Genomic DNA, 21,761 nt, shown 5'->3' with positions numbered 1-21,761 from the left:
AATTTTCATTAAGAGTTGAATTAAACCTGTAGATCACTTTGGGTAGTATTAGCATCCTAACAGTAGTCTTCTAATCCATGAACATGAGATATCTTTCCATTTATTGTCTTTAATTTCTTTAAGCAATGTGTTGTAGTTTTCAGTGTATAAGTCTTTCACCTCCTTGGTTAAGTTTATTCCTAAGTATTTTATTCTTTTTGATGTTACTGTAAGAGGAATTAGTTTTTATATTTTCTTTTCAGATTTTTCAATGCTAATATATAGAAATGCAACTGATTTTTGTGCACTGATTTTTGTATCCTTCAACTTTGCTGAATTTATTTATTAATTCCCACATTTTTCTTGTGGAAATCTTACGGCTTTCTACATATAAGATAATGTGAACAGAGATAATTTTACTTCTTCCTTTCCAATTTGGATATCTCATTTCTTGTCTGATGGTTTCAGGTAGGACTTCTAATACTATGTTGAGCAGAAGTGGTAAAATTACAAGCATCCTTGTCTTGTTTCTGGTCTTAGAGGAAAAACTTTGTCTTTCATCTCTGAGTATGAGATTAGTTTGGGGCTTTTCGTATATGGCCTTTACTATATTAAGGTAGTTTCCTTCTATTCCTAGTTTAAGTGTTTTTACCACAAACTTGTGTTGAATTTCGTCCAGCTTTTTTTCCTTCATTCTATTAATGTGTATTACATTGATTTTCTTATGTTGAACCACCCTTGCATTCCTGAGATAAACTCCAATTGGTCGTGGTATATAATCCTTTTAATGTGTTGCTGAATTTTGTTTGCTAATATTTTGTTTAGAATTTTTGCATCAATCCTCAGGGATATTAATCTGTGGTTTTGGTAACAGAGAATGCTGCTCTCATTGAATGAGTCTGGAAGTTTCCCTCCTCTTCAATTTTTGGGAAGATTTGGTAGAATTCACCAGTGAAGCCATCTGGTTCTGGTCTTTGTTTTTAAAGTGTGCAAGTTGGGGGAGTGGGAGAGAATCTCAAGCATAACCCATGACCCATGAGATCATGACCTGAGCTGAAACCACGAGTCGGATGCTTTAACCTATTGAGCCACCCGGGCATCCCATGTTAAAGAGGTTTTGATTACTAATTCAATCTCTTTTCTGGTTATTAGTTGTTCCAATTTTCTATTTCTTCACAGTTCACCTTGGTGGGGTGTGTTTCTAAGAATGATCCATTTCATCTAGGTTTCCAATTTGTTGGCACACAACTGTTGTAATTCTTTTTATTTCTACTAAATGGGCTGTAATGTCCCCTCTTTTATTTCTGACTTGTTATTTGTATCTTTCTTCTTAGTAAATTGAAAAGTTTGTCAATTTTGTTGATTTTCTCTATTGTTCTTCTGTTCTCTAGTTTATCTCTGCTCCAATCTTTATTTTTACCTTCCTTTTGCAAAGTGTAGTTTTTCTTCTGTTCTTTGTCTGACATGTTCATCCCATCTCCAGGGGCAGCTATGAGGGTCACAGCCAATAGGACATGTAAAAAAGTCTACTACATGGGCCAGATCTTCTCAGAACCCCAGCCGGGGCTAATTAAGAACATGCCTGTGATTGATTCAGGTTGGGAGAGGGTGGCACTGCCATCCCGAGGCTCATACATTACTGTGTTTCAGCCGTGTTAGAGTCTTCGATAAAATGTAAGAGTTTCGTTTAGGAACCAGCCATAGGTGAGCCATTTGGGTTTTTCCAGAGGAAACTGAAGAGCGGCCTTTAGAAGTGGCTCTAACTCTGCTTTAATGTAAAGTACATCCCCCAGGTAGGCCTCTTCTAGGACACTGATGGCTGACCAGGCCCGCCCTGTGGGCCCAGATAGCAGTTGGGGCTCAGCCCTTGCAGGGAACATCGTCAGGCAGGGCAGCCTCAGTGTTCTATTGACGGACGTGTAAGAACGCAGCACATGGTAAGAGTAAAGAAATGCACAGTGACAGGCCTGAATCGATCCCCATCTCTACCACTTGGCAACTGTGGGTCTTTAAGAAAGTTGTTTTAAAACTGGGTTCATTCTATCTCTACTGACTGCCGATTGTGTGCATGGCCTCAGCACCCAATGAATGTTCTTTCCTAGGTTCTCCAGCCCACCTCCTTCCTTTATCAAGGTCTTCTAAAAATATCTACTAGCTTATATTCCTCTCAATGAAGCCTCTTAAAAAAATAAAACAAAAATGAATATTCCACATAATAAACAGGAAAGGGAATCAAACCATATCAATTACTGGTTGGGCCTTAATAATTTTTCAGAGCCAAGAATACCCAGGAAGGTGCTGTGACATAGAAATGATCCTGGTTAGGGGCGCCTGGGTGGCTCAGTCCGTTAAGCGGCTGCCTTCGGCTCAGGTCATGATCCCAGGGTCCTGGGATCGAGTGCCACCTCAGGCTCCCTGCTTGGCGGAGAGCCTGCTTCTCCCTCTACCTTTGTCTGTCGCTCTGCCTACTTGTGCTCTCTATTTCTGTTAAATAAATAAATAAAAATCTTTAAAAAAAAAAAAAAAGTGATCCTGGTTAGACCACAGGTTGTTAACTTCAACTCTGTGGAAAATCAGTCAGTAGCTTTCTTCTGCAGAAGATAATTTCTTCTCATGAAAGAAAACTGGACAATAAAATTAAACTTTTCTAGGAACTAATGCAGCCTGCTAGAATGACAAATTATAATAGCCTACATTTCATCTATTGAATTGTATCCTTTACTACTTATGTAAGGAAAAAAAAAAGAATTAACATTTTGCATTTCTGGCTCCTTTCATAAGAAAAACATCATTACCTTTCTGATTGTGTTTTGAACAAATACAGATCCTTCAGGAAGAAACTCATCCCTGTGGGGATTGAGAAAGGATCAGAGTTAAGCACTGAAACAAGCAATTAATTCCCATTAGAGGATTAAGGCACTCATGTTCACTTTGAATGAGAAAAACAAATTGTGAATAAAATCATGTACAACCAAGAGGTTACTTGTCAGAGTTAATAAATTAGAGAACTGAAGGGCAAACTGGAATGCACAGGAGAAGCTGAGCACCACGAGAAGCACAAGTGGGTGCACTGCTGGGGTTTTGTGTTCATGGGATAAGATCTGCCCTTCTCTTTAAACGCCACAGAATAGGTCCCTGTCCTCTGATGCTGTCCCTCCTCTAACGAATGCAGTCTAAGGAGAAGTCTAAAAGTGTTTCCTACCGTGTTATGTCACCATCCCTACCACACACGGATTTCCCTACAAAACCAACGAGATGGACGCATGGGATACTACCATTCAACGTGGCCTATTTCACTTCCAGGTCTTAGAGCCGACTCTGAATGACCCTGAGCACCATCTCTGCCAAGGGCGTTATCAATGTGTCCAGGACTGACAGGGGGCCACTGCTGTGTTAGGGTGTGAGCACCTTCCACTTGAGAATCGAAGAGCCCAAAAACCGAACCCCTGTCCCAAACCCAACCGGTTGGGAGTAGCGTGGACAGCCGGGGGTCAGCCGGGAGGGGGGACAGGCTCAGAGAGTCTCAAAATGTGGCTACTTCAGCACTGTCAGTATTTACGAAAACAAAACCAGCCCTGGACGCGCCCCCCGGCCTGCACTGCGGGAGATGCCGGTCCTCGCTCAGCACTTCTCAGTCTTCAGGCAGCCTGTCTGCGGTTTCGTATTTCCCTGCTGAAGCCGAAATTAAAAGTGATTACAAGTCATTTCCATAGTTGTTGAACTTCTCCCGCTTAATTTTTTTTCTTAGCCACCTGGTGGTAAGAGTGTAAAAGGCAGGGTTCAGTTGAAGAGTTTATTTTTTTTATTTTTTATTTTTATTTTTTAAAGATTTTATTTATTTATTTATTTGAGAGCGCTCGCGAGAGAGAAACAGCATGAGAGGGGGGAGGGCCAGAGGGAGAAGCAGGCTCCCCGCCGAGCCGGGAGCCCGATGCGGGACTCGATCCCAGGACCCTGGGATCATGACCTGAGCCGAAGGCAGTCGCTTAACCAACTGAGCCACCCAGGCGCCCAGTTGAAGAGTTTATTATGCTGGTTTACTAACTGCAACTATCGTGTCTGCCGAGGCCACGTCCGGAAACGCACGCGCACCGGGTGAACCAAACGAGCACTCGTCGTCGACTTCCTGCAAAGGGGCTTAGACGGACACGGGCTTCTACCACGAGAACAGCCTTTAAATAAAGGAGCCTCCATAGAATATTCAGCCCGCATGGATTAAAATGTAATGATAGGGGGAAATGTTAGGAAATCTGTAAATCACTTCAGGCTGTCCTCTTTGCTGCCAGCAAGTTGGCTGCACGCTGTGAAATTAAGAGTGTGAGGAAAGGCGGCGGAAGGGACGGGCTCCGGGGGGCACGAGCCTGAGCCTGCGCCTGCGCGGGGCTGGCTGGGGCCGTGGGCGCCGCGGCTCCCCGCACCTGTCTGACCCGCTCCCGCCAAGCCGGCCGCGGGGACCCGCTGTGGCCGCGTGTTAGGGGAAAGCGCGGCGACGCGGAGCACGCCTGGCCGGAGAGGGCTTTTCTTACTTTCGAGAACAGTCCTGCATCTCAGTCAAGTGGCTACTTCTCCCCTCCCGGTTGTAACATTATTTTCCCTTGAGAAAACGCCCGGGTGTCTGATACAGTCACACATTACTTCTTCAGAAGTTTCTCAGAACCGTAGGAAACAGGTGAAAAAACAAAGTGCCTTGAACTCCGCGCCGGCGCGGGGCCTGGAGCACGGAGCGCGGCAAGGTCGCGTCACTCTCCGCTCCGAGCGGCTGGTGGGCGGCGCGCCGGGGACCTTTGATGCTGTCATTCTCCTGCTGGCCGGTCTCTTTACAGCAACGACAGGGGCTTCCTGCCCGCCGACCCCTCGCCAACCCCACTGACTACCCCGGAAACGATGCTGGCAAAACACCTTTCTGACATTAACCAAGCGGCTCTGGCCAAGCGGCGGTGCCTTTGAAATCAAGAAGTGAGGGTCTCCGCTCAGCTGTCCCCTCCCTCTCTGACCCCTCATGGGTCCGTGAGACAAACGGGCGCTTTATGGTCCCCGATGCCACACTGGGTCCTCTGAATGCTACCTCGGCAACCATCCCGTGGCTGTCCACTCTTTGGCTCTGCCAGACATTTTACAAAGAGATTTTTTAATGCCATACCACTCTTAAGGCAATTATTTTGCCATCCTTAAAACAAAGTGACCGACGAGGGAGATAGGACCGTCCCCTCCCACCCCCAGGCCCACTCTAAACGTCTGGAAAGAACAGCTGTAAAATGCCCGCACAGCGAGCCAGGCCAAGGGCTCTAGGGAGACAGGCCGGACGGCGAGCGGGCGGTGCTGTCGGTCCCCGCGGGCTCCCGGCAGGAGGCGAGCGCCCGGGGGAGGCCTGGCCCCCACAGCCAGAGAGGAGCGTGCGCGGCCGCAGGTGGTGGGGCGCGCACTCGTGCTCCCAGCAGGGCTGATGCCCAGGAAGGAGGTGCTGAGAGTCACCGCCACAAAGGGCCCGCCTGTGGCTCCGAGGGGAGACTAGGAATAATGCTGGCCACCAGGAGTTCAGAGCACGGACTCCGTGCCTGGCCCCATGCTAAAGGCTCCACTTATATTCTCAAGCTGATACTCAGGGGGACATCTCCCTACCCTCTAGGTTCTCCCCATCTTACAGATGGGGAAACAGAGTGACTTACACAGGTGCCCAGTTACAGCTGACAGAGCAGATGTGTTTACCTTCACACCCTCCTGCCCTATGAAAGCGCTCACCCAGCTCTGGGAGGAGGCCCTCCTCTCGTCGCTTCCTGCCCTAAACTGCACAGCAGGAACACCTCCCTGCCCTGGGAGGCCCGGGCAGCCAGTGGCTCAGGCCACTGCTCCACACCGGGCTCCATGTGTGTCCTCACCCAGAAGGCACCCCCAGGTGTTTACTGAGCAACAAGCATACATCACTGCAACCTGCCAGGCGTGCGCCATGGAATCGGTGCTCAGAAGCTGCCACCATCCTGGAATTCTTGACAATTTATCTTCAACCTTATGTTAAGTGAAGTCTGATGGGACACTGGCTCCATGCAGCCCCACTGGAACAGCATCCTTGATATGCCAGGAGCACGGAACCCCAGGGTGCCACGATGCGTGGGTTTCAGCAAGACTCAAGAGCGAGGACAAGGTAACGTGACGTCTACAACTGGCTCAGCTGGAGAAGCCAAACTCCACTCCAAGCAGAACTTTGTTGGAACGCAGGAGGGTGGTATATACATTTTTCGCAATGATCCACCTATATGCCTAATGTGTGAATTTTCTTGTGTATAAAATTTTATCTCAAAGAAAACTGGTCTAGGGGTGCCTGGGTGGCTCAGTCGTTAAGCGTCTGCCTTCAGCTCAGGTCATGATCCCAGGGTTCTGGGATTGAGCCCCGCATCGGGCTCCCTGCTCCGTGGGAAGCCTGCTTCTCCCTCTCCCTCTCCCCCTGCTTGTGTTCCCTCTCTCGCTGTCTCTCTCTCTGTCAAATAAATAAAATAAAATCTTTAAAAAAAAAAGAAAGAAAACTGGTCTAAAGAAAATGATTGAGATCATAGAAGGAACTCAATTTGCTGGCCTCTCGGTCTATAATTATTATTACCGGATTATATTCTTATCTGAGTTCAACATGCTGCACAATCCCCAATCAACAGCAAAACCTTCCCATTTCTTATTTAGGATTTGTGGTGGCCTCCCTTAAACTTAGTCACTTTCTAGAATCCAACATGCAGTGAAACAAGGCCAACAGACTTCTCGGGATCTGTCTCTGGGCTCGTGGCAGGTGAAGCAGCCCGAGGAGGTAGGGCCGAGGGTGCAGTGAGCTCTGAGGCACGGCTCCTGGGATTCAGACTCGGGGCTCACCAGCTATCATGACCTACCCGGGGCCCATCCACACTGCTGCTGACCAAGCAGAGGTTTCCCACACTTGGCTACTAAGAAATACAGCAAGTGATTTGCCGTCTAGAATACATTTGCAAGCCTGCTAGAGAAGAATGCAGCTCTTAACCAACATGCTGGCAGTTGCTCAAATATGTTCATTCTGCCCGGCACAAGGTCAAGGAGAAAGAGCCAAGGATCTGTGCCGTATCCCAACCCGACGTCCATCCGCAGGGCATGGCGAAAGGGCCAAGGGGTCTGGTTCGAAGCAGGTAAGTCCCACCTACCTTGTCTGCCCCCAAAGGTCTTTGTTTTTCTTCAGTGACAACTCAGGCCAAAAGCAATGGAGGGCAAGGGAATGACTATCCGTCAGTGTACCATTTAACAGGTTTTGTTTTTCAGAAACATTTTAAGGCTATATTAACAAAGTGGTTTTTATTCAACTGTTCTGCTTTCTTAGGTGAGAAATGGGGAGCTTGGAAATACAACTTAAATTTAAGTCTGAAGCAACACAAAAGCACTATTACAAAATGTCAGAGAAAGCCATTCCTTTTTAGGTGGTTTGCTAACTATTCTAGAAAGAAGAGAACACACACCTATTTAAACTACTCGTAGATAACCACTTTAGAAGTCAGGCCTACCCAAAAGTGAATAAAACTGTTTCAAATGCAGGTGAGGGTTCCTGGCTAGGCCTGAGCCCACACTCCCTTGTACTTAAATCAGTATTTCAAAGCTCTGGAGGAACAAGCCTCCCAGAAGGAGCACTGGACAGAGAGCTGAGAAATCAGAGGTCAAAGCCAAGCTCGGCCACCTGTCAGAGGGACCCGCCTCACCCAGCCAAATGGGGCAAGGCCGCAGCCGTTGGTAGTGAGAGACGCGGGTATCCTGGGCTTGGCTGCCCTGGGACCCAGGATCCACGGGACAGCCAATCACAGGCCTCTCCCAGTGACGTGGGACAGAATGAATTAGCGAAAAGACTCTGAAAGATGACCACCAAAAACAACTACAAAGCTCCAGAACACCACCTGTGCTACAAAAGGAACCCTGAGCATTACCCAGAAACCACACGTGGCTCCCCCACTGGTTTGGCTGGTGCTAACCAGGACTGTGCTCCCACCCCAGGTTGCACACTGGGAATCAGCAGTAATCCAAACTCCATTTCCAGTGCGCTCTGGAATTCAGGATTCAATTCATTTGGTAACAGATTTACCTTCAGAATTACCTTTAGCTAAGAATATTGTTAAAACCAGTTTAAATTCTCTGCAAAGTTGTTGGTTACCTGGACGTGGTCCAATAGGCAAGGAGGAGGAAGGCAAACCAGAGGGGAGCTAACTCCTGTAGGTGCGCCAAAGAATGACCCCATGTCCACACGTGACACATGGATCTCCATTTTTAAACAGTTTTAAAAAAGAAATAAGCTTTTTAAAAAATAAAAGCACAGAAAATTAAGCCTAATGGGGTTTTTGAGTAATTACCTGTCCCCTCAATTAAAACAGTTGAGAGAGCAGCTAAAACTCTGAATTCCAAGAAAGAAGTGGGGAAGAAATGAAGGCTATTTTACGAAACATGCTTTTAAATACATAAAGTGGATCCAGTTACTCACCTTCCTGTGAGTCCTAAACACACAGCTGCTCACTGTTTGTTGACAGCAGCTAGAATTCTTTGGGTCCAAAACTACTAGAAAAACATGTTGTGTTGGAATGACTGGGGTTTCAAGGGAACCGGATGCACTGAACTAACCGAATCCAACCCTTTCATATACGAAACCCCCACCAGAATTTTTTTCTTTTTAAATGCCACTTTAAAAGCCACATTACCACTAAGATCAGCAGACAGAAACCAGCAGCTTTGAGGCCGAACACACCATTCTTCCTCAGGATTCATGACACCTTGGCCTCTCTAGTGTTCAGGGGTGGATCCCAGGACCCTAAATATTACTAAAAAGCACAATTTGGTCTATACTTGGCTTTTAAAAAGCCCTTAAAAACTAACACAGAGTCTATTCCAGGAAGAGCAAAATCCAATGAGAATCTAAAAATCCCTCGTTACTACTTTGTGGTTATCAGAGAATAGATACTGCTGTATTCAGTTTAAACAATTTTTCAAACATTTCAAAAACAACAGAACAATAGCTTTGTTTTCCATTACTGCATTTTTTTTAGGTGTATAAATGTTCTTTCAATCATGATAAACAGAAGGACTCAGGGAAGCTACCACTGTGTTTACTCAAACATTTTCCTAATCAAATAGCCCAAGAATTTTAGTTTTCTGTCTGTAGGAACTTTTTCCTTGCCCAAAGTGACTTTCATATATATATATATATAAAACCCAAGAAACATGTTGTATATATGAACAACAAAGAAGAAAATAAGGTCTCTCTCCTCTCCACCCTCCCCTACCCTGGGACAGCCTGTGGTCAAGCGGCAGCAGGAAGAACCGTCTCCTTCCCCCTCCCCTCCCCCCGGAGCTGAAGGAGCAGATGTCAATCTGGTATCTCAGGAGTCTCCCCAAAAAGAGGAAGCAAGCAATAACCCCACTTCCTAAGGCCATGCTTCACAAACCACAACCGAAGGGTTACGGAGAGTCCTAGTTGAAGTAGCTGTGCAGCTCTCTACCAGTCTCTCGAATGGGCCCCCCAGCCAGGACCCCTGGGCCCTGCTGTCCAGCGTGACCGTGGTGCGGAGGCAGCGGGGGAGGGGCAGGGCCCCACGGGGCCACAGTGGCCCAAAGGAGCTGATCCTTCAAAATTCATGCCAACTCGGCACTGTATTACTATAACAATGACTGCAACTATTTTTGAGTTAAGGAATTTCTCTCTCCCTCCCACTGTTCCCATCTTGGAATAAAGACAGTTCTTCAGAGAGCTGGTCCCTACCTCCCGGACGGAGCAAGACTGACGCAGCCCAGGCAGACTACACCTCCTCCCTGGGTGCTAAGCAGTGGAGACACATTAAAAGATGATGACAGGACACACTGTGGGGAGGCCAATGAGACCTGCCTGGGGAAGCAGGGCATCACGTGTCCTGAAGGAGAGTGACTATGTGAACAGCGGAGTCTTTGAGGAGAAATAGGAAAGAGGTGGGCACAAGTCAGGGGATGGCTAGGGGACAAGAAGGTGGTCTGAGCAGGGGGAATAGCCTGGGCATGCCTGGGGGCCGGAGCATGAGTGTGAGGCCGGGACCACAGGGGAAGAGGCAAAGGAGGGACGCTGGGCCCGGGCTACTAGAGCCCTAGCTTCCAGTCCTATGTGATGGGGGCAACTAACGGTATGAAGCCTAGGAGGTGACACGGTAAGATTTCTGTCTTCAAACATTATCTAATGCAACCCCACAGAAGACTGCTCAGCATGTACGGAAGCTGGGCCTGTGCCTGCCCAGCGATCCCACCATGCCACTCCAGGCAGATGCTCCACGGGAATGTCAACACAAGTGCACCAAAGAGCGACAGGCGAGTTCTGATCAGCACCGTTTGCAATAGCTCGGAAGTAGACAGTACCCAGAAGTCCATCGCCAGTAGAACGGGCTAGTAAAGAGTGGTACACTGTGCAGAACCAGTGGGGATGCATAGACAACGAGCACGAGCAGTGCTGAGTGACAGAAGTCAGGGAACAAGAGTACATCCTGTACGACCGTGTGTGTATGAACACGAATAACAGCCAGATTCACCTCTGCTGCGGGATGTCAGCACAGTGCTTCCCACTGAGGGAACACATGAGGACACCTGACCTAGATGCTGCTGACATGGTGTGTCCCGATTAGGAAATCCATCACACTACGTGATTTCCACACTTCCCTGATGCGTTACACTTTCATAAAATGTGCATTGCACGGGTACCTGGGTGGCTCAGTTGGCTAAGCTTCTTGATTTCAGCTCCGGTCATGATCTCAGGGTCGTGAGACTGAGCCCCGTGTCAGGCTCCGTAGCCAGAAGGGAGTCTACTGGAGATTCTCTTTCTCTCCCTCTGCCCCTCCCCCGCTTGCCCTCTCTCTATAAAAGTAAATATTTTTTTAAAAATGTACATCGTATTTTTAAAAAAGATTTTATTTATTTGAGAGAGAGAGCACGAATGGGGGAAGGGGCAGAGGGAGAGGGAGGAAGACGAGCAGACTCCCCACTGAACAGGAAGCCGATGCACGGCTTGATCCCAGGATCCTGAGATCATGACCTGAGCCGAAGGCAGATGCTTAACCAACTGAGCCACCCAGGCACCCCTGTGCATTACATTTTTAAGACACATATAGTAACAGAGTAGAGGACAGATTTCTAGGAAATAGGAAAAGAAGAATAAATTACACCTAAAGGTTGCAGAAGGAGGGAATAATAAAGACCAGGGCAGAAAGAGAGGTAAAAAAAAATAGAAAACAAATGAAACTAAGAGCTGGGTTTTGTCTTTTTTTTTTAAGATAAAATTGATAAAACTTCAGCTAGACTAAAAAACAAAGAAGATTCAAGTAAATAAAATCAGAAATAAAAGAGGAGACATTACAATTGATACCATGGAAATACACAGGATCACAGAAGACTACTATGAATAGTTATATGCCAACAAATTGGATAACCTACAAGAAACTGACAGATTCCTAGAAACATACAACTTATCAAGAGAGAATGATGAAGAAATAGAATATATCAACCAATAACAAATACAGTGATTGAATCAGCAATCAAAAACCTCCAACAAAGAAAAGTCCAGGACCATATATGGCTTTATTGAATTCTATCAAACATTTAAAGATGAATTAATGCCAATCCTTCTCAAACTCAGCCAAAAAATTGAAGAGATAGGAACACTCCCAAACCCATTTTACAAGCCTAGCATTACCCTGATACCAAAGCTAAAAAACACCACCACAAGAAGACGACGGACTCATATTCCTGATGAATATAGGTGCAAAAACTCTTAACAAAATATTAGCAAATGGAATGCAACAGCACACTGAAAGGATCACACACCATAATCAAGTGGGATTAATCCCTGAGATGCAAGCATGGTTCTACCCACGCAAATCAACAAATATGATATACCACATTAATAAAATGAAAGATAAAACCAGATGATCCATCTCAATAGAGGCAGAAAGAGCATTTGACAAAATATCCTTTCATGATAAAAACTTTCAACAAACTGGGTACACAGGAACATACCTCAACATAATAAAGGTCATACATGACAAACCCACAGCTGACATCATACTCAACAGTGAAAAACCGAAAGCTTTTCCTCTAAGATCAGGAACAAGACAAGGATGCCCCCTCTCACTAGTCTTATTCAACATACTAGTAGAAGTCCTGGCAGAGGAATCAGGAAAATGAAGAAATAAAAGGCAAGCATATTGGAAAGGAAGAAGTAAAACTGTCTTTGTTTGCAAATTATATAATCTTATATGTAGAAAATCCTAAAGAATCTTTCAAAACACTGTTAAAACTAATCAAGAAGTTTAGTTAAGCTGCAGGCTACAAAATCAACAAACAGAAATTGATTGTAGGGCACCGGGGTGGCTCAGTTGGTTAAGCGACTGCCTTCGGCTCAGGTCATGATCCTGGAGTCCCAGGATCGAGTCCCGCATCGGGCTCCCTGCTCGGCAGGGAGTCTGCTTCTCCCTCTGACCCTCCCCCCTCTCATGCTCTCTCTCTCTCTCATTCTCTCTTTCAAATAAATAAATAAAATCTTTAAAAAAAAAAAAGAAATTGATTGTATTCTATACAATAATGACAAAATATCTGAAAAAGAAAAAAAACAATCCCAGTCACAAAAGCACCAAAAACAATAAAATACCTAGGAATAAATTTAACCAAGGAAGTAAAAGATCAGTACACTGAAAACCATAATACCTTGATGAGAAAAATGGAAGACACGAATAAATGGGAAGATACCCATGTTCATGGATAGAAAGAATTAATATTGTTAAAATGTCCATTTACCCAAAGCTATGTATAGATTCAGTGCAACCCCTATCAAAATCCCGATGGCATTTTTCACAGAAATATAAAAGACAATCCTAGAACTTATATGGAACCACAAAAGTCCCCAGATAGACAAAGCCATCCCGAGAAAGAACAACAAAGCTGGAGGCATCGCACTTCCTGATTTAAAACTATACCAGAAAGCTATAGTAATTAAAACTATCAAGCGGCATAAAAACAGACACATGGACAATGGAACAGAATTGGGAGCCCAGAAATAAACCCCGGCATACGGTCAACTAATGCTGGACATACACAGTGGGAAAAGGACAGTCTCTTCAATGAATGGTGTCAGGAAAACTGAAGAGCCACATGCAGAAAAATAAAATTGAATGCTCATCTTACACCACAAAATTAACTTGAAATGGATTAGAGATTTAAAATAAGACCTGAAACTTAAATTCCTATAAGAAAACACAGGGGGGGGCGCCTGGGTGGCTCAGTTGTTTAAGCGACTGCCTTCGGCTCAGGTCATGGTCCTGGAGTCCCAGGATCGAGTCCCACATCGGGCTCCCTGCTCGGCGGGGAGTCTGCTTCTCCCTCTGATCCTCTTCCCTCTCGTGCTCTGTCTCTCATTCTCTCTCTCTCAAATAAATAAATAAAATCTTTAAAAAAAAAAAAAAAGAAAAAGAAAACACAGGGGGGAAGCTCCTTGACATTGGTCTTGGCAGCAAGTTTTTAGATATGACACCAAAAGCACAAGCAACAAGAACAGAAATTGGTGCGACTGCATTAAACTAAAGAGCTTCTGTACAGCAAAAGAAACAATTAACAGAATGAAAATGCAACCTATTGAATGGAACAAAATATTTGCAAACTATATATGTGATAGAGGGTTAATATCCAAAATATATTTGAAAAAAACTCATACTACTCAATAATGAAAAAAACAAAAACAAACAATCTAATTAAAACATGGGCAGAGGAACTGAAAAGACATTTTTCCAAAGACATAAAAATGGCCCACAGGTACATGAAAAGGTGCTCAACATTGGGGAAATGCAAATCAAAACCACAATGTGATATCACCTCCCACCCTTTAGAATGATTATCACCAAAAAGATGAGCTAACAAAGGTTGGCAAGCATATAGAGAAAAGGCAACCTTTGTACACTGTTGATGGGAATATAAATTGGTACAGTCACTATGGAAAACAGTATGGCTAGATCATGTTTGGTCACAGAAAAATTAAAAACAAAACTACCATATCATCCAGTACTCCCACTTACAGGTATATATCCAAAGAGATATCTGCACTCTCATGTTCATCGCACTATTTACAACAGCCAAGATATGGAAACAACCTAAATGTCTGTCAGCAGATGAATGGATAAAGAAGATGTGGTTGTGTGTGTGTGTGTGTGTGTGTGTGTGTGTGTGTGTGTGAGTGATATGGAATACTACTCAGCCATGAAAAGATGGGCCTTGGGGGCATCATGCTGAAAGAAAGAAGTCAGAGATAGACAAATACCTTATATTACTTATATGTGGACTGTAAGAAAGCCAAACTTGCAGAAACAAAGTGTAGCATGGTAATTACCAGGTGCTGGGGCTGGGGGAAATGGGGAGATGTTGGTCAAAGGGTACAAACTTCCAGTTAGAAGATGAACACGTTCTGGGAATCTAATGCACAGCATTGTGAATACTGTGTACAATACTGTATTATATACTGGACAGTTAAGAGAATAGATCTTAAATGTCACCACAAAAAAGAAATGATAGGGGCACCTGGCTGGCTCAGTTGGTAGAGCATGTGACTCTTGATCTCAGGGTTCTGAGTTCAAGCCCCATGATCAGTGTAGCGATTACTTAAATAAAACTTAAAAAAAAAGAAATGATTTGGGACGCCTGGGTGGCTCAGTCCGTTAAGCGTCTACCTTTGGCTCAGGTCATGATCCCAGAGTCCTGGGATCAAGTCCCACATCGGGCTCCCTGCTCGGCGGGGAGCCTGCTTCTCCCTCTGCCTGCCACTCCCCCTGCTTGTGCTCTGTCTCTCAAATAAATAAATAAGATCTTAAAAAAAAAAGATAAATATGTGACATGATAGAGGTATTAGTTGACACTATGGTGGTAATCATATTGCAATATATAAATGTGTCAGATCAACACACTGTATGCCTTAAACCCATACAACAATTACATCTCAACAAAGCTGGAAAAAAATCAATGGAATATTCTTTTTGGAGTAATGGAAATGTAGAATTAGACAGCAGTGATGGTTGCGCAACCTTGTGAATATACTAAAAACCACTGAATCATGCACTTTGATATGGTGAATTTTACAGTATGTGAATTACATCTCAATAAAAAATAACTGGTTAAAAAAAATCAGTGGAACAGAATAGAGAGCCTAGAAGTAGACCCACACTTTGATAAAGGTACCAAGGTCTTTCAAGAATGGACAGTCTTTAAAACAAATAGTGTTGGATAACAGGATATCTGTATGCAAACAAAACAAAACAAAACAAAACCTCTTATCTCACTCCATACACTTAAATTAACTCAAAATGTATACAACTGTAAAGACTAAAATTCTAGAAGAAAAGCTTTTATTAGGACACAAAAAGTACAAATAATAAACAGAGAACATGTATAAGTCGGACTTCATCAAAATCAAAATCTTCTGCTCTCAAAAGGCTCTGATGATTAAATGGAAAGGCAAACTCAGCCTGGGGAAAATATCTCCAAAACACACACAGGTAGTCCTTGGAGATATGGCGGGTTCGATTCCAAAGCACTGCAATTCACAACAAAGAAAGTCAAATGAAATTTTTGGTTTCCCAGGCATATAAAAGTTATGTTTACACTATACTATAGTCTATTAACTGTGCAATAGCATTATGAATAAAAAACTATACATACCTTAATTTAAAAATCCTTCATTACTAAAAAATGCTAACCATCTGAGCTTTCAGTGAGTTGTAATCACTGATCATAGATAACAAATACAGTTCACCCTTGAACAACATGGGTTTGAACTGCATGGGTCCATTTATATGTAAGCTCTCTTTGATAAATACAGTCCTGTAAATGCTTTTTCTCTTCCTTATGATTTCCTTAATAACATTTCCTTTTCTCTAACTTACTTTGTTGCAAGACTACAGGATGTAATACATGTAACATACAAAATACATATTAATCACCTGTTTATGTTATCAGTAAGCCTTCTGATAACTGTAAGCTATTAGTAGTTAAAAGTCACATGCAGATTTTGGTCTGTGCAGGACTGTGCAGGGGGTGGGCATCCCTAACCCCTGCATTATTCAGCTGTTCAATATTAATGGAAAAGCTTGAAATATTGCAAGAGGTACCAGAATGTGACACACAGACATGAAGGGAGCAAATGCTCCTGGAAAAATGGCTCCGACAGACTTGCTTGGCACAGGGTGCCACAAACTCATTTGTTAAAAAAAAAAAAAATGCAGTATCTGCAAAGTGCAATAAAGTGATGTGCAATAAAAGTGTATGCCTATATGTATCTGATAAATTACTCACATCCAGAATATACAGCATGAGCAGGGGTTGGAGCAGAGGGAGTGGAACAGAGGCAGAGGGAGAAGCAGGCCTCCTGCAGAGCAAGGAGCCCAACACAGCGCTTGATCCCAGGACCCTGGGATCATGACCTGAGCCGAAGGCAGACGCTTAACCAACTGAGCCACCCAGGTGCCCCTACAAAGAACTCTTAAAACTCAAGAAGAAGAAAAACAATCCAATTAAAAATGGGCAAAAGACTTAAACACTTTACTAATGATATATGAATCTCATAAGCACATGAAAAGATGCTTACTGTCATTGGTCATTAGGGAAAGGCAAAACTATAATGAGATACCATCACAGAATGGGTAAAATTGAAAAGACTACTAATATGAAGTGTTAGCAAAGATGTAGGGCAACTGAAACCCTTATACATTGCTTTCAGAAAACAGTGCAGCAACTCTGGAAAACTATCTTTAAAAATTAAACATATATTTACCATACAGCTCAGCAATCTCACCCTCGGGAATATGCCCAAGGTAAATAATTTCACATACCTACATGAAGACCTGTACATGAATGTCTACAGCAGTTCCGTTCACAGTAGGCAATAGCTGGAAACAACCCAAATGTCCATCAACTTGAGAATGCGTCAAAACATTGAGGAATATAGGTGTAATAATATGGATAAATCTCAGTTGCATATGCTGAGTGAAAGAGGCCAGATGCAAAAGACTAGATGCTATCTGATGAACGTCTACTGACATTTTGGAAAAAACAAATCATAGGGACAGAAAACAGGAGTGGCTGCTCGGGCCGGGAGTAGGACAGTGAAAGTTGACTGCAAAGGGGTGGGAGGTAACTTTATGGGTTGATGAAAATGTTCTGTGTCTGATTATGGTGGTGAGTACATGAGTATAGATGAACTTTAAAAAAAATTATTGAACTTCAAATATTAAATAGTTGAATTTCATCTCACATAAATCAATAAAGACAATTTATTTTTTAAAGACTGGCCAAACATCAATATTTGTACAAAGTCCTTTTATCCACTATGATTATACTTGCTTTTTTTTAAAGATTTTTTAAAATTTTTAAGCAACCTCTACACCCAACGTGGGGCTCAAGCTTACAACCCCGAGGTCAAAAGTCACGTGTTCTACTGATTGAGCCAGCCACGCGCCCCTGTACTTACCTTTCTTCTTTTTTTATTTTTAAAAAGATTTATTAATTTATTTGAGAGAGAGAGAGAGGGAGGGCACACGGGGGTAGGCACCGAAGAAGGGGAGGGAGAGTCTTAAGCAGACTCTGCGCTGAGGGCAGAACCTGACGCGGGGCTCAATCTCACCACCCTGAGACCATGACCTGAGAGGAAACCAAGAGTCGGATGCTAAGGGGGACTAAGCCACCCAGGCGCCCCTGGGCTTGCTTTTCTGTAATAGGTTAAGACTCCATAAATGTCAGGCCTTATCTTTCCCAAACTGATTTATCCATTCCTCTCTGTTCCAATTTCAATAGAGATGGCTGAGAAGTCTCTTTATATTCTCTTTTTCTTAGCTTTTACCCAGGGCAGCTTAACTCAAGTCTACATCCAGAAACAAGGCAGAATTGCCCCCGGTTCAAGTTCCAGAGCCCCCACCAGGAATGACCCATTTCCTGGCTGGGTGAAAAACCCCTTCCTCAGCCAGGCCCTTGCGAAGCTTTCATAAGGACACGGAGCACCTGGTTCGGCCTCAGACACACAATGCCCGTTTCTACTGTTTTCACCTAATAACAACCGCCCCCCATCCCAAACACACACCCATCATCACTTGACCTCATTCTATGCCTTTGATTGCCTGGGGTTTTTTGTTATAGACATTTCCATTTCTTCACATAATCTTTGTTTTCCTAGACTCTTGTCCAAGTTGTGTGTGTGTGGGGGGGTGTGTGTGTGTGTGCACGCGCGCCTGGGACACAGCGTCCTACAATACAGTTCAGAGGTTTTCTGAAGCACTAGGGCATGCAAGCTAACAAGACTGATGTAGATGTGGGGAAACTCTTTGCTATGCAGAATGTCTCTGACAGCGCAGGCTGCACTCCCCACGCCATCTCTTCCAGGGCTTACGACGATGGGGGTCGTTTGATCACAACATGCCTCCAGACCACCCAACAGTCACACACTGTCTCATCTGCCCAGTCCCAAGGAACACCTCCTTTCTCCCTGACTCTGCACCCATAAGTAAGCTCCTGACTATACTCACCTGTCTCATTAAACATTAATATTCCTGGAACATTTTAAATTCTGTTTCAGTATTTCAAGTTATATTTCTTATTAACTTGCCATTAATGATCTAAACCTCCTTGAGCTCACCATTAATTATCTAAACTTCCCTGAACTCTGTTTTATATTTCCTTTTGGTTCTCATTTTCTCATATAAGCAAAATTTCCATATTAGTTACAAACTGCCCCAGAGAGCTGCTTATTCCTGATTGTTACCTTTTGCTCCATTACTCCCATTTCTGACCCATTGTAGAGCTTGTCTTGCCAGTGAGGGCTCTTTTGAGACATGGTGCCTATTTCAAAATGTGATTTTCAGAGGCCAAACATTCTCCAAGTGGTCCCCTTTTGCTATCTCCAGAATAAAAACAAGTCTGCAGTAAACATTCCCTTACTTAGAACTCAGCGATGCTGCTTACTGGGGGTGCTTTTCACACTTTTCCCCAGGGCGCCGAGATGGGCAGAAACACTGCCCGTTGTGGGACTGGCTTCAGGATCAGACAAGCCTGGGCAGTGACACTGGAAATGACCGAGCCTCTGAGCCTCAGTTTCCTTCTCTGTCCAATCACACAGTAGCACTTCACGGAGGTAGGGTGGGCCACCGCCCCCCCCCCCCCCGAGATAACACAAGTGAAGCACCCAGCATGGAGCCCCGTGCGTAGAGGTACCCAACAAACGAGAGTCAGTTGAGGCCGTTATAACAAAAATACCACAGGCTGGGTGACTTATAAACAACACACACTTATTTCTCTCGGTTCTGGAGGCTATCAGAAGCCCGAGATGAGGCTCCGGCAGATTCCGTGTCTGGGGGGCCACTCTCTGGCTCAAGGGTCGCATCTTCTCACTGTGGCCTCCCATATGAGAGGGCCGGGGGAGGGGCCGGAGGAGCTCTCTGGGGTCTCCTTGTAAGGGCACCAATCTCATCATGGGGGTTCCACGCTCGTGACCCAATCACCTCCCAAAGGAGGTTAGGATTTCAACATAGGAATTTGGGGGGCACACAAACATTCAGACCATAGCAGAGTTACTTTCTAGGAAATAGACAAATAGAAAAACACTAATTCTGCTCAAAAGATCACTCTCTAGAGTCTCTCTGCTCCGAGTAGGTACTGGAAACAGAGGCTTATTGCCTGGGGTCCTCTCCCAAGCCGTGTGACGTAGTCGGATTCAAAAGGACTGGATTTGGGGCAGCCCTTGGGGGACCTCACTCAGCCTCACAGGGAGGAAATACCCATCTTGCCTACCTCACCGTCTCTGCCATAATGCTCAAATTACTGGATGCACACAGAAGCACTGTGAAATTTTATTTTTCCATAAAATGACCAGCCCTGCCCGCCCCCTGTGCGGTCCTCCGGTCGCGTACACTTGACATAAATACTCTAGATACTCTATTCAACTAAGTTCAGGGGAGGCTGACATCTTGATCTCCATTCTCACAAATACACTTTAGTTTCGCAAGAAAAGCAGTATTTCCTTGAAAGCTCACCAGTCTCTCCAAACCTGGTGTGACTAACAATCACAGTCGGCACCTCTACCACACACGGAGCCAGGTGTACTTCCAAGCACCTGATACACCTTAGCTGATTTAATCCTTACGGACACCTGTGAAGTGCGCTCCTTCCTTTCCATTCTGCCCATGAAGGAGTGGAGACAGAGGGTGCAGCTGAACAGTGCTGACCTGACCAAAGTCACGCCGCTGTAAACAGCAGAGCCGGTCTGACTCCGGAGTTCAAGCCCTTACCCACCTCCAAACAGCTGCAGTCCCCACGAGAATTCTCCCTTCCAGGAGCCCCAGCCCCCCATCTTCACCCTGAGGGGGGGCTCAGGGGCTCCAGGTGGCTCTCGGGTCAGCCCTGCGTCCGGTCCGGCTGTTTGCACTCCCACCCTGTAATTTTAGCCTGAACCCCGCCAACCTGTCCTGCTGCTGTTCCCTGAACCCTCCCCGGCTTCCCCCTAATCCTAATCTTCTATGAGTACCTGAACCACCAGATGTATACCTTCCTGGCCAGATCCAACCCATCCCTAAAATCTCAGCTCAGATCCTGCCTCTGTCCCAAAGCCTTCTCTGCATCTGAGCGCGCTGGTCACGTTCTGCCCTACGTTCTGGTTATTTTCTCTCTTATTCAATTCCTGAAGGACAAGTGACACATTTTTAACTTGTTCCCCATAACACATCATGTGTGGAGAAAATGAATGAGTACATTTGCCTGGTCCTGGGAACTCTCAATTAGCCAATTCTTTTCTCTATTTTGATCAGAAAGAAAGAAATGACAACAAAACAATTTCCAAGTAGGTATTTAGTTTAAAACTGCCTTCTCCGACAACCAGAGTTACAAGGATCATTAGTTCATTGGAGACACACGTATTGTGTACTTACTGCAGATGGAGGACACAAAGTGATCACTCATCTGCCTGTCCTGGGTCTGGACAGTGGCACAGCGCTTGGCATCCACCCAGAGCTTGCTGACGCTGTGAGGACAGACATGAGCTATGCCCTCAAGCTTAAAGTCTAGAAGGAAAGTGGGGCAGGTGCTCAGAGAACTCAACAGTGGAAAGTGGCGTAAAAACTAAGTTTTAAACAAGATATACTGATTGTTACGGGCTGAATTGTGCCCCCCTTACCAATTTCATAGGTTAAAACCCTAAGCCCCCGCACTGCAGAATGTGGCTGTATTTGAAGACAGGGTCTTTAACGAGGTCACTGAGTTATAATGAGGTCTTCAGGCTGAGCCTCCTTAATCCAGTCTGGCTAGTGTCCTTAGAAGAAGAGGAAAGTTGGACCCACAGACAGCAGGGACGCTGGAGCTGAGGAGCGGCCTCGTGAGGTCACTAGGAGAGGGCTGCCGTCTGCCAGCCCAGGAGAGAGCCCTCAGGAGAGACCAGCGCTGCCCTGGACTCCCACCTCCATACACTCTGTTGCTTGAGCCCCCACAGGATACAACGTGGGTGAACCTGGAACACATCCTAAGTGAAGGAAGCTAGACCTAAGATCACACGGCACTGGATTCCAGGATGTGAAATACCAGGGCAGGTCAATCATCCACAGACATGTGGTCGCCAGGGACTGAGGGGGATGAGGGTTGGGAAGTGAGTGTCGAGCGTACATGCAGTTTCCTTTCAGGGCGATGAAAATGTTCCAGAACTAGATGGAGGTGGTCGTACATCATTATGAAAGTGCTGAGTATCACTGAATTCTTCACTTTAAAAATAGTGAATT

At 44.9% G+C, this 21,761-nt stretch overlaps 1 protein-coding gene across 1 annotated transcript in view; it reads right to left on the bottom strand.

Moving 5' to 3' along the window:
- Nucleotides 1-21,761, bottom strand: part of GGACT (gamma-glutamylamine cyclotransferase) — a 49,462-nt gene that overhangs the window by 9,088 nt on the left and 18,613 nt on the right. Inside the window, exon 3 of the mRNA XM_044913516.1 lies at nt 17,849-17,857. The gene's annotated coding sequence lies outside the window, so the exon portion shown is untranslated. The remainder of the gene's footprint in view (nt 1-17,848; nt 17,858-21,761) is intronic.

Source organism: Neomonachus schauinslandi, chromosome 3, assembly GCF_002201575.2.
Source record: "Neomonachus schauinslandi chromosome 3, ASM220157v2, whole genome shotgun sequence".
Classification (NCBI taxonomy): Eukaryota; Metazoa; Chordata; class Mammalia; order Carnivora; family Phocidae; genus Neomonachus; species Neomonachus schauinslandi.
This window is presented reverse-complemented; position numbering and strand designations above follow the sequence as displayed.